General features: G+C 57.3%; 1 protein-coding gene and 1 long non-coding RNA gene across 3 annotated transcripts in view; one reads left to right on the top strand and one right to left on the bottom strand.

Moving 5' to 3' along the window:
• SLC45A4 (solute carrier family 45 member 4) overlaps positions 1–18,926 on the bottom strand; it is a 35,874-nt gene that overhangs the window by 9,138 nt on the left and 7,810 nt on the right. The gene's annotated exons all lie outside the window — the stretch shown is intronic.
• LOC121101696 lies at positions 11,740–18,051 on the top strand. The gene is made up of 2 exons (XR_005833672.1): positions 11,740–13,804; positions 17,670–18,051. It is a non-coding gene; the product is annotated as an uncharacterized LOC121101696 (long non-coding RNA).

Here is an 18,926-nt window from a genome sequence, read left to right on the forward strand (position 1 = left end):
AGGGGAGGGGGCTTCGGGGCTGGTGTGTTCTCTTCTTGATCTGGACTGGGATCCCTGGTGACCAGTCACCCTGCTGCAGGCTGCCGTTGTGCACCTCTCTGTGTCCTACCTCCGTGAAAAGTTTACTCAGACAATGACAGTGCCCCGGCACGCCAGCGATCCCCCGGCACGCCGCGATCCCCCAGCTACCGCTCTGCACTGCCACGGGCACTGGGAAATGGGGTGCTGGGGTGCGCCACTGGAGCCACACTTGTCTGGCAGAGGAAAGCACCCTGCGGCATCATCGCAGATGTGCCCACGAAAACCCTCCCGCACGCGGCCTCTACACCACACAGAACCTTCGGAAGGATGAACCGTGCTCCTGCTGCAGTCAGCAGACTCGGGACATGAGCGGTTTGCTGCGTATGTTCCTGTGATGTGCTACGGCTTCTCCGGCAGGCCTGGGGCCTCGCCTTTCCTCATCAAAGGCAGGGAGAGGGGCGAGCATCAGCCGCCCAGGCCAGGCCCGTGGTGCCCTGGTGCAGGAGCCCATGCCCGGCACCGCGGGCCTCAGAAAGGTCCGCCAGCAAAACTATGCCACACGTGCAGCATGGTCACCATCCCCGAAAGAACAGAAAGCGTTCTTACTCCCCCGGGGACACGGACTCTTACTTTTGCTGGGGTGGTTAACATGGCACAACTTCACGAAGAAACACTGACCTGGAGGCAGGTGGCTCCCTGCAGAGCTCACACACGCCTGCCCTCTCTCTGGGCCTGGCCTTGCTGCCGGTCTCCTGCTGCAGCTCCCGGGGGGGGCACCCCTCCCCGGGGAGGCCTCCCCAATCACCCAGGCACCACTGCTGCTCTGTTTCCACACCTCCTGAACCACCTGTACGGGCTCCCTCAAGACTGTACATTCCCGACGGTGGTCACTGGTTGGTTTGTCCCTGCGTGGTGTGGGACCCACGGAGGGGCTCACGTTTGTTCAACAACACCAAATCCTGAGACGCACCTATGGGGCCAGCGAGAAGACCCCCCCGCCAACCCTCTGTGAACCCGTCCTTGGGCTGCAGAGGCCAGCCCGTGAACCCCCTCTGGTCCAGCCCTGGGCTGCGGCTGGCCCGCTCCATCCCTGGAACGCGCTCACCTGCCAGGCCGGCACCGACCCACCCCGTGCTACCAAACCCACCCAAGACGCCGGGTTCCCGACAAGCCCCCACTCTCCAGTGAGATGAACTGACTCATCCCAGCGCCGCACGCCCCCTGCACCCTCCCAGCCACAAGCACGCCTCCCGGCTTGACCTCACCATGGCTCAGGGCTCAGGCCATGCCCACACCGTTGGTCCAGGTGCCGGGGGATCAGCACACATGACCGCCCGGGACCTGTGGGGCCTGCCGTGGGGGTGTGGCAGCGAAACCCTGAATTCTGCTTGTCCTCGTCTTTGAGCCGTTTGTCAGGAGCACACATCCCCGTGCTTGCGCCTCGCCACTGACCTTTCACCCTGTGAGCTGCTCCCTTTCTGGCCGGCAGTGCCCGTCTCCACCTGAGGTCCGCGGTGTCTGAGGCAGATATGCTCAGCGCCCCACACGCGGACCTCCTCCTCGCACGACCCATCTTGAGCCATCCATTTCCAGGCCGCTGCGTCACATTCTAAGAGTGTCGCTCTCAGCACCTCAGCGGCTCTCCTTCACCCCTGCTGCTGACCCTGCTCCCCGGCACCGTGTCCGCTTCTGCGGAGCGGGACTCCTTCCATGCCACGCTCCTGTCCGCTTTCCCTGTCCCTCCCAGTTTCTCCGCACCTCTTGTTCCTGCTGCTTTTGGCCAAGTTAACGCAACACTGTCTTGCATTCCTTTCAATTTATATATTGGCTTTTTACTATTATTTTGTAAGTGGCTGCTGAAGAGATTTCATTACACACCAACTTTTCAGTCTAGTGGATGAGAAGCCTAGCAACTAAGAACCCTGCCAGTGTCTGTGTCTTTGCCCACGAGCCTCCTCACGCCACACGTGGGACACGCATCACATTTACAGACAGCATGAACCCCGTTCTGGGCTCCGGTCTTTGCTTTAAACAGTCATACGTTTAAGGGACTTAAAAGGAAAACTCCTTTTATTTTTACCTCCCATTTAATCATTTCTTCCTTCCTTCCCGAAGACCCGAGTGTTCACATGGTATCACGTCCTCTGCCCGAAGAACCATCTTTAGTTTCTTCAGCATTTCTTACAGCAATCTGCTGATGGCAAATGCTCTTGATTTTAACTAAAATCTCTTTCACTTTTATTCTTAAAGGATATGTTTGCTGGATAAAGAACTCTGGGTTAACTCCTCCCTCACCGCCCTCTGGAGCTGTGAGGCTGTATTCCTGTTTCTGCAGAGAAGGCGGTGACATTTCATGTGACTGGAGATGTGAAATGTCTTCCTTTCCTCCGGGTGCTTTCAAGATTTTCTCTTTCTTGTTGGTTTTTAGCAGTTTGACTATGATGAACCTCAGTGAAGTTTTCTTTTTCTTTCTCCTGCTTGGACTCCACTGAGCTCCATGAAGCCATACACACACGTCTTTTGGCACACGAGGGAGATTTTCAGGTAGTACTCCAAATTGTTCACGCCCCCTCCTCTAGCTCCTCTCCTCCGGGACCCCAATCACAGGTGCGTCAGACCCACTGACACGGGCGACGGCGTCCCGAGGCCCCGTCCCTTTCTGGTCTCCATCTTTGTCCTCTGATCTTCCATCTTTCTGCCAACCAAGCCTTCAGTGAGCTGCGTCTTTCTTCTGTCATCCCCCATCTCCTCTAATCTTCTCAGACATTACATTTCTCAGTTCTAGAATTTCCATTTGGTACTTCTTCTTCAGTTGTTTCTGTCTGTTGAGACCTCCTACCTCCCAATATGAGCATGTTTTCCTTCACGTCATGAGCATACTTACACACACCTGACGATTCCTACCAGTTACCACCACCCTGGGGTGAGTCACCACTGCTGCCTCTTCTCTGGACTAAGGGTCACATTTTCATCTTCCCTGTTTTTTAACTCGAATAATACTAAGCTGTACCCTACACATTATAAATGATATGTTGTAAAGACTACATTCTGCTATATTCCTTTGAAGAGTGTTGATATTCTCATTTTAACAAGTAACTTGGCTAGACTCAAACACAAAACTCTCCCCTGCAACAGGAGCCCGCAGAAATCTGTTCCATTCTTTTAGCTTTTAGCTCAGCTGCTTAAAATCTGGCCCATAAATCGACATTTCAAAAGCAGCCAGAGGGGCGCCTGGGTGGCTCAGTCGGTTGAGCATCCGACTCTTGGCTTCGGCTCAGGTCATGATCTCAGGGTCGTGGGATGGAGCCCTGCGGCAGGCTCCATGCTCATTGCTGAGTCTGCCTAAGATTCCTTCCCCCTCTGCTCCTCCCCCTGCCTTAGCTTGCGCTCTCTCTCTAAAATGGATAAATAAGGTGCCTGGGTGGCTCAGTCGGTTGGGTGTCTCCCTTCAGCTCAGGTCATGACCTCAAGGTCCTGAGACTGAGCCCCACATCGGGGTCCCTGCTCAGTGAGGAGCCTGCTTCTCCCTCTGCCTGTCACTCCCCCTGCTTGTGCTCTCACTCGACTCTCCCTATCTCAAATAAATAAAATCTTTTTAAAAATTTTTTAAAAAATGGAAAAATGAAATTAAAAAAAAAAAAAGCCAGAGATCGGAGCAGAGATGTCCCAGGATATGGGGTTCCCCTGACTCAAACTCTGCCCCAAACTTTGTCCTTGGGTCCTTCCAGTAACAGAGCACATATCCAGCCATCGTAGCTGCCCACGTTCAGGCTAAAGGTGATAAAATGATGCAAACTTGCCCAGCACCACTCCCCTCTTCTGGTTTCTATTGTTCTCCACGGGCTTCAAGGAGCTGCTTTTATATTCGGCCCACAATTTCTGGTAACGGCAGGAAGCTGTTCCGGTGGGAGCTACTGTGCCCTAGCTTCTGCTTGGTTTTCAAAATGAATAATGCCGACGATCATTTCACTCGATCCTTGCTCACCTCCGTGAGGCCCAGAGTAAGGCCTTTACCGCACCCCATACTCCCACCACCTCTCCTGGCCTGCTTTACCACATGGGAAGCTCTGTGAAGAAAGGGACGAGGCGTGCTCTGTGCCCTCCCGCATCTCCAGCAGGTGCTCAGGAACTACCGGCCGAGGGGACAGCTCCCAATGCCCTGCGGTCACCAGGCCACCCCATCTTCCAGCTTCTCTCGATGTCCCCGACGAGGAAAACCTCGCGAGATAATTTCCAGAGCACAGTCACTGATCCTCACAGGCAGCCAGAGAGCTGAGCACCACTGTACCCGTCCTACTGGCGAGGGACCGAACGCGCAGAGAGGAGACTTGCCTGTACAGATGGTGAGGGACGCTCCGACGCTTGAACCCGGCACTCTGTCACCAGAGCCCACATCCTCCTGCTGCTGGGCCCCACTGAGGACCCTGCTGGGCACATCCAGTGCTCAGGTCTCCTGTGTGCCACGGGCTCCACGGCCAACCAGAGGGCCAGCAGCTGCCCCACACTGGAGTCTCTCAACACCCCGAGGCCTCGGCGACCAGCTCCGCGACCAGCTGCTCCTGCAGGGCGTGGGGGCCTTGGGGCAGGAAGCCAGGTTCGGATGCAGAGGGCAGAATGAGGCAGGTGCAGAGCTCCAGCACACATGCGTGACAAGGAGCACCCTCTGGGCACCACGACGCAGCCACCCAGCGACTGTAGATGGGTGTGCACGCCCCACTGGCGGGTCCTGAACGGTGGGCGCACATGCTCACGGGCATCAACTCCAGTACCCAGGCCCATGGCGCTAACAGGCAGAGAGGACACTGCATGAAAACGCTCCTGAGACACGTGGCCTCAGCTGGAGAGGCCCTCTGGAAAACAGGGCTTCCTGTCCCTCCAGGAAAGGGCCAGCAGCATGGGCAGAAGCCCAGCACGGCCCCGGACAGCTCCCCATGCCCAATGGATGCCCAGAAAATGCGCGGTGGTAGCGACTGAGCCCAACGGCATGCTCACGCTGCGGCTCCCGCTCCAGTCCAGGACAGGATGACGGTGGGTGAGCTGGGGAAGTGGTGTGCATGCTCCTGGGTGCCCTGGTGCCCCCGTGCTCTGCACAGGAGCTGATGGTGTTTCCAGCACGTTCCAGCACCCGGGGGCAGGAGACCCTGCACAGTAGGAGCCCGGCCCGCTCAGCGTGGACTCCCAGAGCCAGCCGAGTTCATCCGTCTGCCTCTGCACAGACCACACGCCGGCCCGCCCCAATGGCTGCTTCCTGCCCTAGGTTTGCTCAAGGCGGCCTTGCCACGCAGGAGCACCGGGACACATGTGGGGGCTTGTGGGAGCCCCGCTTGGGCCATGTCCCGTAGATGCCCAGACGGACTCTGGCCCGCAGCACCACTACAAGGGGAGAAGAACACTGGGAAGGTGCCACTCCTTTCTAAGAACAGGCACATGACCGAAACCAAACGGTCATGTGATTCAAACCCCCGATCTTAGAAATACATGAGGAAACCAACCACAGGGACAGGGGTCAGCAACTCACCCCAAGCCTGGGTAGTCGCACAGAGCGCCGGCTGGCCTTGGCAAAGCGGAGGCCTCGGCAAAGTGGAGGTCAAGACACGGAGCATGGCACATGCCCTGGAGGCTCTATTCCCTGAGAGACAACAGGCTGGGGGTGAGCCACCCAGCAGCCCTACAGAGCACCTGGGACCTGCACGGTGCCGGCTGCCCTCTCGCCCCAGCCTAGATAAAACGCACCGCTCTGTGGCAGGTCATCCTCCCCCTACGGCGCCAATCCCCAAACAAGCTTCTCCCCGCCCCTACCTTGCGTTCACCCTCCACCCCTGGCGGTCTGGCCTACCCCAAAGCCCTCCCAGGTCTGCCCTCTCGCGGGCCACCAGTGTCACCGACTTGCCAACAAAGCTGGTCCTTGTGTGTTCCACTCAGCCCAAGCGCCATAAGGGCAGAGTGCTGGCATCGTGCCTGGCATACAGCGGGCACGCAAACCATGTGCCGGATGGAGGCGATGTTGAGCAGCCGTCCCAGGAGCCCCACCCTGTATCCCCCGCACCCGGCCGTGGCTGGCATGCCTCACTCCAGCGGGGCTCTCTTCCCAATGGGGTGGCCTCATGCTCTGCACGTGAACCCCCCAGCCTCCCTGTCCACCTGGACTCCCCACCTCCCCCAGCACAGCTCTGCCCCCCCTTCCTGTGCTGCCAACCCGTCAGGCCTCCCACCTTCTCTCCGACCCCCACGAACTCATCCCCCCGTCCAATCAATACCCAGGGTGAGCTCCTCAAGACACGCCTGGGTGGCAGCCCTCTATCCTCACAAGCCTCTGCCAGTTTTTCACGATCTGAACACTTGGGGTGGGAGGACTGGGCTGGATCCTGCCCCGTCGCACATCCTCAGAGAAGACTCACTAGGCCCAGCAGCTCCCAGGTTTCCTTTCCCATCTGTCCGCTCCAAGTGGGCCCCTGCAAGTGTCCACCCCTTGAGAAAAGTGTCTACAGAGGGGCCCACAGAGCCAAGGCAGCCGGGAGTGCGTGGGAGAAGCCAACAGGACCCGCGGCGGTGCCAGCTCAGTGATGCTCCCCCCAGTCCTCCCCAGTGAACCCCCTGGCTGCACGGCACTTGGGGCCCAGCAGGAAGCCTCGTGCGCCCCCACTAAGTGGCCTTGGCAAGGGGACGACTGGGGCGCCCCCCACCCCAAGCTGGGCACGGAGGAAGTGGCAAGGGGCAACGGCTTTCCTGGGCCAGCCCATTGGCGAGAAGCATCAGCATTTCCCATCCCGTCCCCCAGGCAGCCCCAGGCGCGAGCGAGCCAGTCTCCCCACCGCCGCGAGGCCGCCGCTGGGACACCTCCACCAGCGCATTTCCCAGCACGGCTCTCCACAAACACCACGCCGCCTGTAGTAAATAATTTCTGTTTTCTCCCAGGCAGACGCTGAACAACAATGGTGGGACCAGGAAGGCTCCCCGTTCACAGGAAATGCTCAGTGTGTCAGCATCGTCGGAGGGCCGTGTGAGGTCACAGGCAGCGGCCACCACGCTGGTCACGCGCGGCAGCTCCCATTCAATGCGACGACTTTTTTGATAAACTGGTATTTGTGGGGGGAGGGGAGCCAGGGGACCGGGAAAGTGGCCTATAAATGTTTAACAAAAGATCTGAACCGGGAATAGGAACGTACATTCTTTCTTTCAATAGACAAAGCCTTCCACATCAAGATATGTTTGTATTCTGAGACAAGAATTCCATGATAACGCTTAACTCATGAGAACGAGCTCTCTGTGAGAAATGCCCACCAGCCTTGAGTGACCTCTGATGAACGTACATCGACGAGCCCTGTGGGGAACCCTGGTGAGGGCCAAGGACACCCCCAGAGACAGCCACTGGGCCTGCAGCACTGGGCGGAAGCCACCGGCTAAGAGCGATGGCCCCAGAGAGGAAAGGGACCCCCACACACAGGGAGGGTCTACACTGGGCAGAGGGGGATGGGCACTCCTTCATCTGCATGGAATGTTCTAGAACCCCAGAGCCACAGGAAGGTAGGGAGTGGGATGAAGAAGAGAGGGAGCAGCATCTGGCATTTTCAGGTGAGGAGGGACAGGCCCCGTGTGGGTGCACACAAGCCCTTCCCAGAGGTCCAGAAGCCCACTGCCAGCTGGGCTGCTCTCCGAGGCGTCCCCAGCACCCGGGCTGTGCTCCCATGTGTTATCCTTCATCTTGGGGCTAAAGAGCGGCTCAGATACCCAGAAGGTGCAGCCCCCAACCTGGGCGGGCCGTGGGGGGGGGGGGCAGGTGCCCTCGAGGTCAGGGACAGAGGAGCAAGTGGTCAGTTGGTTCATGTTCCCTGTGGGTCAAAGATAAACAAGTTTGCCCAAGTGGCTCTCTGGGGCTCACTGTGCCACATCAGAAGGAGCTATTTTGGACAGAGGCAGTTTGGAAATGGTGTCCTTCAAACTTACCGAGGGGCACTGAATTCTGGTGGCTTCTGAATGGTCTTTCTCCTGGTAAACAAGCACTCCCCAGCCCCTGTGTTGGCCTGCAAGCTGGGCTGTTTCCAGGGAACCAACATGCACAGCCCCCACCAGCCCCACACCGCTGGGGGTGCAGGTCCCATTCTAAAGGAGGAGGAGACTCAGCAGTCCGGCTGGATGTACTTGGTGGGTCACTGAGCCTCTGGAAAGCCAGGGCGCAAACCTCCCACTGCCCTGGCGCCAGCTACTGCGGGCTCCTTCCTTCCCGGAACCAGCTGGAGCACCAGCTGCTCTCAGCCCAACCACCAGCACCACCCACCCACCTTACAGCTCGAAAATACACACTGCGACAAGCATCTTCGCGACACCAGCGCCATGTCACCTTAGCGGCACAAGGCATCACAAGGCGCTAGTCCTAACATTCCAGAAGCTTCCTCAAGCGCATAAAATGCATGGCTAATCCCACGGCCAGGCCTAAGCTCCTGGGTCAGGATGGCTGCAAGTTGCAGTCACCTCTCACAGCCACGCGGCTTCCAGAAGCCAACAGCTGCCCACCAAGAGAACCCAGGCCTTGGAGGAGGATAAAGATTCTTCAAATTCAACATGTGCAGAACCTATATCCTGATTGCAGCTCCAAATCCAAACCCGCTTGGGGGTCTCCTAACTTGTAGAAAAGGCCACCATCCACCCAATCACGCTGATGGAAGCCCAGAAGTCACCTCCCACTCCAAGGACCCGAGTTCAGCACTGTGGGCCCTTCCCCCACACTGCACCCCCCAGGGCCTCCTGCCCCAACCACTCACCCCCCCCCCCGCCTTTTTCCTAGTGCCTCCAGCTCCTCTGTGCCCTCGAACAGCTGCACTTTGACAGGCAGGGGTTTGAGTACAACAGACTTCCCCAACTGTCCCGCTTTCCCATGTCTTCCCACCACCTGCCAGTTCGCGGCCAGCAGGCTTCTAAGACCCTAAATGCGTGGATGTCTTGGACTTACAAGCTCCCACAGCTCCCAACACCTGGCCTACGAGGTCCTACCCTACCCACCAGCAGGGCCGGCTCCACACCAGCCCCCCCCTTCCCAGGCTCCAGCGACCCCACCCCCCACCTTCTGTTCCTAAGCTCACGTCTAGCTAGAGACCCTGCCCTAGCCCCTGCATGGATGCCCCCCACCCCATCTTTGCAGGGACGGCTCCCTTCATCATTCAGATGTTCCCACCACAGCACCAATCACCATCTCGACACGGCCTGCTCAGTTGTTTTTACCGTCTGCTGGAGTGTGAGCTTCTCGACGGCAGAGCATTTCCACTGCCTGCCACAGAAAGCCCTCAACAAACCTCTGGGAGAGAGGAATGAGCAGCACGCGTCCCACTAGATGGTGGCCCCGTGACCCAGACTGCAGCAGTCTTTCCAGCACACAGGGGTGCAAGCAGCCTCCAGGCCCAGGAGATGGGCGGGGTCCCACGGAGCACCAGAGGGCCATGTGGGCTCTGCAGCCTGAGGCCAGCGAAGCACTTGGCCTTGAACACCCTGGCCCACGTGTAACGTGGACACACTGACAGAGGTGAAAAAATTCAACAAGAAGACATGCGCGCACAGCTCAGCCCCTGGCACGTGGGCTGCTCCACACACGAGCCTCCCTCCCTCCGTCACAGGGGCTGCAGCGCTGTCAAGCTTTCGGTAGGTGGGGAGTTTAAAGCATTGGGGGGACAACCCAATAGCTCAATTAGATGATCAAAAGAAAGTTCTCTGGGCGTCCGTTTGCTCTCAGGAAACGGCATGTGAAAGCCTGCTCACTGGCCATCCACACAGTGCAGGTCATAGCCCACTTCTTGAAGTCAGCCTCCCTGGGAGGTGGGAAGCACAACCCTCGATTTCTGGACCAGAAAGATCCCATAAGCTACACGTGCCCGAAGAGAACATGGGTCCCCAGCAAGCACCCAGCCCTTCATCCGGAAGGCCCGTGGAAAGACCTCAGGTGCCTGGCACTCGCTGGCGGGGCCCACACACCTACAGGACAGACCTCGAGTCACGGACAGACACGGCTGAGGGCAGCTCCCAGGCAGGGGTCCTGACGACGGCGAGAAAGGCCAGCGGCGAGCCTAGCGGAGCAGGGCTGAAGCCAAGCCCTCCTCTGGAGCCACTCACCCCTGAGCACGTTCTTAGATGTTCCATCACAGACCGCATGGGCCCCTCCCTGGGGCTCCACAACCTCTTCTTCCTGGTGAGGTCAGACGCCTGAGAAGTCCCAGGCCCAAGCAACGTGGACGTTGGCACTTTCCTTATTTCCTGGCAGAAACTGGCAGAAGAACGGTGAGGTGGTGATGCCGTGCAGGCAACCAGTGGACGACGGGGACCAGGCACTCCGGTGGGCAACTGCTCCGGGGGGGCGCCCAGGCGGGTCCACTACCTCCCAGAGCCACTCCCCTCGACTGCAGAACAGAGAGGGCTGCCTGAAAGAAGCTACAGCTGCTCCAGGCGGAGACAGACAGACGGCGGAGACAGACGGTGCAGACAGAGGGACGACAGAGACAGTCGGGTGGTCGAGACACAAGGATAGTTGAGACTGACGGGGGAGACAAGATGCTCTCAACAGTTGTTTTAAAAGCAAGAAGAGCCTGTAGCTCAGAGGAGGCTGAGAAGCAGCCCAAGGTCACGGAGCGCAGCCGGCTGCTGGCACACACAATCGCCACAGGCCCACACATCGAGCCCACAGGCAGGGAGGTGGGGACGGCCAGCCTGCCCGCTGCAGCCCTCTCCACCCGTCCAGGCCCAGCTCCCCAGCACCCCCCACCCCAGCAGCCTCCCTGCAGCCTCAGGCCGGCTGGGCCCAGTACAAGCAGGAGGCAGCCTGCTTTGAAGAAAAGGACCAAAGGAAACGGCAGCCCAACCAGACGGCCTCGCCCAGGACCTCTGGGGAGACTGAAAGGTAGCAGGTGAGGCCCGGGCCGGTGTGGAAGGCAGGCTCTGGCGTGAGGGCCCTCCCCATTGTAACATTCGCCTTCTGCTGTCACCCTCAGCATCCCATGGGGCCTGAGCTCCCCACCAGCACCTGCTGTTCACCATGAAAGGCTCCCAGAAGCAGTCAGGGAACATGCCGGCTCTATCTGACCCCTCGGTCCCGATCAGACCGACAGCCTGCCTCTAGAAAATTCCCCTACACACGGCCATGACTAGGGCCTGAGATGACTACCCTCCCTGAGTGGCCTCCATGCTGCCCAGGCCTCGTGACCTGGGAAAGCTGGCACTCCTTGGCCCAGTTACCACACCAGGCTCAGCTCAGACGCTTCCTCCCGGCAGCTAAGTCCCCAGCAGCTGTCCTAGTGGTGGCCGAGGAACTAGCCATTGGAAGAGTGTGTGCCGTCCCCGAGGACAGGAGGGCTCGTGCTGCCTCACCTCCCCAGAGCCACAGGGGACCTGCACACGCAGGCTGTGCTCACCGGCCCGTGGAGGTGAGAGCCGCCAGGCCCAGGATCCCACCCCACACGGTTCAGGAGACAACCAAGAGCAAAGTCCACTCCTCTGCTCAGACATCACTCCCCTCTCCACGGAGGTGAACAAGCGAGATACAGCAGAGGCACAGAAGCCCCATTTACAAATCCTGAGTGTCACAGGGCTCTGTTGGTGAAGCGTCTGCCTTGGGCTCAGGTCAAGATCCCAGGGTCCTGGGATCGAGCCCCCCATCTGGCTCCCTGCTCAGCGGGGAGTCTGCTTCTCCCTCTCCCTCTGCTCCTCCCCCTGGCTTGCGCTCTCTCTCAGTAAATAAAATCCTTTTAAAATATAATAAAATAAAAACCCTGAGTGTTGAGTCACACGCAGAGAGCAGCCCCTCAAACCCACAACACTGCTGTGTCTACACAGCCTGCAAATTCGGCTGGGCTGTGGTTAAATTCTGCTTTGCTGTCATGATCTGGCAAGGTGAGAGAACATGGGGAACTTAAGGCCTTCCGCTAACCCTGCACAGCTCCCGGGGCGTCTGTACGAGTGAGGAAGGAGCTACAGGCAGCAGGCTGCCCAGGGCTTGGTGTGAGAATGGGGAAGTGTTCCAAGCCCGGGCCTCCGGGGCTGGCGGAAGAGGAAGAGTGTGGGGCACAGCACAAAAGTGCTGCTGGGTCAAAACAGTTACCATCAAAACAGGCAGCAAATCTCCTTAGTCACGCTGTTAAATGACAGCAAAATGTAAGCGGGTGTTAAGTCTAAAAGGAACTTCAAGTAAAACATAACTTGGTTCCAGCGGATGCAAGGGCAGACTTCCCCGCCCCTCTGCCCAGCCCACCTCCTGCTGACAGAACCCTCCAGGGCTCTGGCCACTTTCTGCCCCCAGCTCCCGTGGGGAAACTCAGGCCCAGGTCTCGTCCAAGCCCGTCCACCCGACCTGGACTCGCCCCCTCGCCCAGCCCCAACCACCTCAAACAAACTCGGGTTTCCAGGTCCCCCGTTTTCCATTTTGTGACCCCATCCAGACTGGCAGGTACAGTACTTCTGACAGTTACTCCACATTCTCAATGATAAGGTGAAGTTTTCTTTTTTTTTTTTTTTTAAAGATTTTATTTATTTATTTGACAGAGATAGAGACAGCCAGCGAGAGAGGGAACACAAGCAGAGGGAGTGGGAGAGGAAGAAGCAGGCTCATAGCGGAGGAGCCTGATGTGGGGCTCGATCCCACAACGCTGGGATCACGCCCTGAGCCGAAGGCAGACGCTTAACCGCTGTGCCACCCAGGCGCCCCAAGGTGAAGTTTTCTTAAAGTTACTCCCTGTGATGTTCCCAAAACCTTTCACAAGCGTTAAGACGCCTCCATATCTAAATGGAGGGCAGACGACCCGCGCTGCGCTCGGACACAAATCCCACCGCCACACTATGGGGTCTACGTGCGCGGATGTTAAGACCCAGATGGTTGATTTTTTTATGACAAAATTACCATCATCTGGAAAATATTTTGCACGTGGACACGTTCTATACCAATTGTTTTTAAAAGAAAAGTTAAGAGAGCATTTGCTCTAAAATTTATCACTTAAAAAACCTTTCTGGGATTCCAATTTTATTTTTGATACATGTTCAAGGAAAATATTAAATATTTACAGTGATTCCTCTGGAACTCTGCCTTGAACAACACCCTTCTGGAAGGAGCCGGGAAGCCGCACGGTTGTGTTCACCTGAGAGGGGAGCACGTGAGTGCCACAGGTCACCCCAAACGCACACTCAGGTGTCTGGGCTGCCTGGTTATCTAATCACTTCAACACATATTCATAATATTTTGTTACAATTTATTTAACTGATTCTTGGCTTTCATCGTACAGTTAAATGATCTTTCTCTGCAGGAATAATTGACATAATTTTTTCTGTCTTCTTTAATCAAGGACGTGCTGACTCATCCTGGCTTCACTCACTGACATCAACTTACTCTTTACGACAGGGAAGTCCAGCGTCCCCCCTCCTGCACACAGCCTCCCGTCCCCTTCCTGCGCCCAGGTGGGTAGCCTTCTGCCTTGGTTGCTGTTCCCATGCTCGCCTTCAACAGCGGCCACCATTGGTACTGTTAACTGTCCTTCCTAATCTTGCTTCTCCAGACCATCAATCACAACCTTCCCCCTGGTCCTGGCAGGGCCCCCAGCACAGGCACGCCCTCAAGGCAGCTTACTGGATCGATAACCTCCCTGCAGGCCTTCCCTGAGCTGGAATCACACTTGCTCCTTGGACCGAGGGCTCCAGCAGTCCGCACTGACTCCCACACGCTGACTTCACCCAGCCAATTGTCCTGGTCACATGCCCCGTCTCCATCTCCCCTGGAAACCTAGCTGCGGCACCTGGCGCCGTGCCCAGCACCTGGCAGGTAGGTGTTCAGTCAGAGCCCGAGGCAAGAATAACAGGCTTCGTAAGTCCTTGGGAAAAGGGACTACGGCTGACATTTCATTGTTTCTAAAATACAATGATCTGAAACACAAGGAAATCCAGACTTCCCAATCCAAACAAAACAGTCTAACACGAAGTTTTTCAATTATTTTGGTCAAAATTCAGGAGATTTTGACCCAACTCCCGCCTAAATGTGCGCCTCTCCTCCTGGCGCGCTGCCTGTCCCCCACAGTCCATGCTGACCGCAGCGAGGGTCCCCTGACCTCAGTGGGCTCTCCGGTCGGGACGCAGGCTGGGACGGCACGCCCGCGGGCTGCGGAGCTCTGTCCCACTGGATGAGGGCGGCCCGGCAGCCGTCTCCAAGCCCGGGCCACGTGGCACCCTTCAGGCTTCCTTAGTCTCGCGTCAGCAGGAAATCCAGTGTTCAGCTGGATATTCTGGGGGGCCCATCCTATTTTTTTTCACATTTTGAAAACTGTGGTAAAATATACACAACGTAAAATTGGCCACGTCAACCGTTTTTAAATGTACAGTTCAGGGACATCAGATACATTCACGTGGTTGCACAACCATCACCGAGGTCCACCCGGGACACTTTCCCTTGTACAACTGAGACTGTCCCCGTGACACACTGACTCCCCGTTCCCCTCTCCAGCCCCCACCACTCCACTTTGGGTCTCTACGAACCTGACTCCTCTGGGTCCCTCAAAGAAGTGGAATCATACAGGATTGGTCCTTTAGCATCTGGACTGTTTCACTGAGACACATGTCTTCGAGGGCCCCTCTCATTTTGGCCATTTACCATACCCCCCCCCCAGTACCACCAGCCTAGAGCCCGCGCTGCAGGCAATGCTGGGTACACCTGCCTCTTCACTCTCGGAGCTCCCACAGCAGGGGAAGGCACCGAGCCCAGCGCTCCCTACACGGGGAAGCATCAACCACTGGACGATCCTGCCCACAGCCCAGCTGGAAGCAGTCTGCGCACGCCTCCCCCAAAACCAGGCCTAATGTTAGATGCACACGTGGGGCACAATACCCAGGAGACTGTGGGGAACAGGGCAGACCTGCCCCTGCCCGTTGGGGCCTTGCAGACAAGCAACCAAAGATAAACCAAGGGCTGAGCCAAGTGCCAGGAAGGACGGGTGGGTCCTGGGGGAAACCCACCCAAGAGAGTCTGCTGATAAAATTCCCCCAGGCTTGTCCGGCCTCAGTTTCCACGGATCCGGGAAGAAGTGTTAGATAAGGGTCCCAGCCACCTGCGGGGGGAGGGGGGAAGGGGGGGGCAGTCACGCCCGGCCTGCTGTTGAGCTGCTAGAGAAAAACCCGGAGAGGGGAACACAGAATTAAAATCCAGAAACTCCAACCTGCTCCTGACCAAGACAACGACCCCTCCATGCAGGGGAGGGTCCCACACACTGCCCAGGGCTTCCTGGCCACTGTGACACTGAGGGTCCTCATGCTGCCTGAGGAGTGGCCTCAGGTACCAGTACCGTCAGACAGGATACAAAGATTTCACTGGACCCCCTTGGCAGGCGTCACGGTACACAAAGGGGACTCCCAGAAAGGCGGCAAGAGCATGTGAGTTGCAGAAACCCGTACAGCCCTTGCTGCCCAGATCAACACACCGCTTGGAAGCTCCAAGTGAGAGGCATCTTGCAGGAAAAGCGCTAACTTGACCTCAGAACAGGTCACCTGGTCGACAATGCCCACGCTCCCTCCAGGAGGGCGCCGGCGAGCTACCTGTGCTCAGAGGCGGAGCGCCTCGGGAGCTCATGCACGCACGCACGCACGCACGGAGTCACCAGGAGCACTTCCAGTTCGGACGCAGCGTGACCCTGTTTCTCAATTCTCAGAGACTGTATTCACAGGCGCTGTGCCCTGCGGGCTTCCAGCCGGCCACGGACAGTCAGCTGCACCCGCAGGCAGCGGCCACAGGGCGAGGGCCGGGCCAGCAACCTCCCCCCACCCGACAGAGGGCACGGACCCTACAGAGGATTCGCTGCGAGGCTCCTACCAGCACTGACGGCAACATCACCCGCCCTGAACAGTCCAGGGAGTGGGGCCAAGTGACGAGCGCTTAAGACACTTAGACTTTGAATGTTTTCTTTAAGGCAGGCTGTTCAGGCTGGGTAGGCTTCTCTCACAGGAAGAAAAGGTGAGCTTCAAGTAACAACACACCACAGCCTAGGAACCCTGGTTCACATTAAGCTGCAATGGAAAGGGGGAAAGTCTGGGTTTTGTGTTAACAGACACGCACAAAATGCCCCCAAGCTTTACCCTGCACCCTGGATGAAGCCGGCAAGCTGAAGTCTAAGCTTCCCCACGAATCCGGATCTTACAAAGATAAACCCAGTCCCCATCCGTTAGTCAAACGGAGAGACCACAACAAGACGGCCTCTTTTCTTTTACTTGGCTTTCCTTTCCTTTTCCCTGGAGGATACACCCTGAACCAAGAGGAAACTGGGGGCGGGGTGGGGAGCGGACAGACTTCTCCTTCCCAAGGAAGGGGTGCTGGATGGGACCAGGCCCAGGAGCGGGGTCTGCTCTTTAGAAAGGGCTCTTCAGGGTTCGGAGGCAGTTGCTTCCCCAGGCTTTCTTTGAAGACTGACCCCACGTTTCCACTTGATGCTCACTACCGCCAGATCCCTCTGGGGCCAGGCGGCACCCCTCTGCCCTCAGACCACCCAGGCGGGCGGTCCCAGGAGGCGTCCTCTCTGGAGAAGGGCTGAAGCCGCCTTGGCACTAACAAAACAAAAGCTGACACCCGGACTTGGAGGTGCCACTCTGACCTCCTTTATCCCAATCTGTGAGCCTGAGGCCTAAGAACGCAGTTTTAACAGTCTCCTCCAAAAGCTGACCTGTTCAATAAATGGGACTGGGGGTCCAGTGCGCAAGAAGCACAGCCGCTCGGACAGGAGGAAGGGCTGGCAGGGACTCTGAAGGCACAGGGGACAAGCCACAGGGGCGGAGTTGGGACCAGAGATGCCAGCACAGACAGGCTTTCTACTCTGACCCGGTGTCGGGATCCTCATCCGCTTTCGGATGCTCTGCAGGAGCAGCTACTGGGGACACCGATAAGTCCCAAAGCCACTTGTCTTGTGTCTTCCACCTCCAGAAAAAGGTGCAAGAAACTGGCTGCCTCTAGGGATGAACCTGGAAGTTGGGGGCAGGAGACGGATGGAAATCTCACCATCTGAACAGTTGGGACTTCTGAATTCTGACCTTGGTAGAAACGCTACCAATTAAAGAAAACTCAATTTTAAAGACCACTTCCCCTGTGAGCGAGGGTTCAGAAGGGTGGGCGCGGGCTCTGGGCTAAGCTGGGCCTGCTCCAAGGACAGTGTTCAGGGACTGCTGGCGGCATCGTCCACAGAGCACTGGGTGTCCCCTCCATGCCAACGTCCTGCCCCTCTACAGCCAGCCAGAGGCCGGGGGCACACAGCCAGGAAGGAAGGGGACGGCCCCACCACCGTCCCTCCACCTCCTCAGACCCCTCCTGGGCCTGGCAAACTTGCCAGCATCCTTTCCAGCCCCAAGAAATGACGCTCGCTTCTAGTCTAAAGGCTCCTTTCAGAAAAAGAGGCAGTCACTTGGGATCGAGACACCTGATTTCGGGTCCCCACCTGGCCAGGTAAAGCAGGGATGACAGCTTTCCTGTGGAAGAGCTTCCCGTGGGGAGGGTGGCCCCGGGTGCCATGGCGCTCTTGACACTTACCTGGGCCAAGCACATCTGCCTAAAGCGTGCGGGGAGTGCACGCTTCACTCGAGTGCCCCCCCCCCACAAATGATTTAGACTTTTTGTATTTAAACTGGCACTAACCAAAAATTTTCACCTCTTGTACCAGTTTGGCAATGGAACACCCTAACAGATCCCGCAGAGCAATGGCCCAAGCTGACAGCAAAGTTCAGCTCCAGGGTCAGAGGCAGCCAGACCCTGTCCTTCCCAGAGCGACACGAAGACAGATGGGCTCCGTCGTCCCCAAAGCATGGAAACAGACCAGTCCCGCCAAGTCTGTTCGTCACCACACGTGCTGCTGACTGAGGATCACAGGAGACAGCGTGCAACCAAAATAAAACCCCCAAGACCCAAGTTTACTGGGAAAGAAAAACCAACCTGCATGGCTAAGAGCGACAAGTAGGAGGACAACTAAAAGATCCAGGCTCTTCCTTCGATCACGCTAGTACAACAAACAGAATTTACAGAATAAAACAAAGTAAATCCTGCAATTATTGTTGTTTTTCTAATTTCTCCAACCGAGGACTGCAAAAGGCCAGCCCAGCTGACCTCCACAGCATACCACACGTGGGCTGGGTCCTGGTCAGGGCGTTTCGACACCGCGGGCCTACAAAGCGCCTTCAGCACAAGAAGAAAAAGCTGCATGGGGCGCCTGGAGGCGCAATCGGTGAAGCGTCTGACTCGTTTCAGCTCAGGTCATGATCTTGGTGTCGTGAGATGCAGCCCTGGGTCGGGCTCCCTGTTCAGCGCAGAGTCTACCTGGATATTCTCTCTCCCTCTACCCCTTCCCCACTCAGGCTCGCTCTCTCTTTCTTGGATAAATAAATAAAAAAATCTAAGAAAAAAAGAAGAAAGAAAAAAGAAAAGAAAGGAAGGAAATAAAGGGAGGGAGGGAGAGGGAGGGAGGGAGAGAGAAAGAAAAGAAAAGAAAAGAGAAAAGAGAAGAGAAGAGAAAAGACGAAGCTGCAGCTATAGCTGTGGGGCCCAGCACCAGAACAGAGCACCGCACTCCACCGTATCAGGAGCCAGGAAGAGAATATGAGGTTCTCGGAAGCACAGAAGTTACCTGGCTTGTCACCTGCTGGAGATCCACGGTGCGGTGGCAAATGCACCAGGTGACTGGCCCAGTTGGAAGCCCCCCATCTGCTGGCTCACACAGTCACTCCCACTCAGCTCACAGGTTGGCCAGGAAGACTCTTGACACCGTCTTCCACTGGAACCTGCAAAACCCGGGCACCACCACCCCCAGGCCCAGCTGACCTACAGATCCGTGCCCTGGGAAGGGGACCGCAATACGGGTCCCCACTGTCACTGCTTAATGAACCTAAAACGTGGCCGCAGAGTTAGAGCGTATACAGCAGGCTGC

The sequence above is a fragment of the Ursus maritimus genome, unplaced genomic scaffold (genome assembly GCF_017311325.1).
Source record: "Ursus maritimus isolate PB19 unplaced genomic scaffold, ASM1731132v1 scaffold_9, whole genome shotgun sequence".
NCBI classification, from domain to species: Eukaryota; Metazoa; Chordata; class Mammalia; order Carnivora; family Ursidae; genus Ursus; species Ursus maritimus.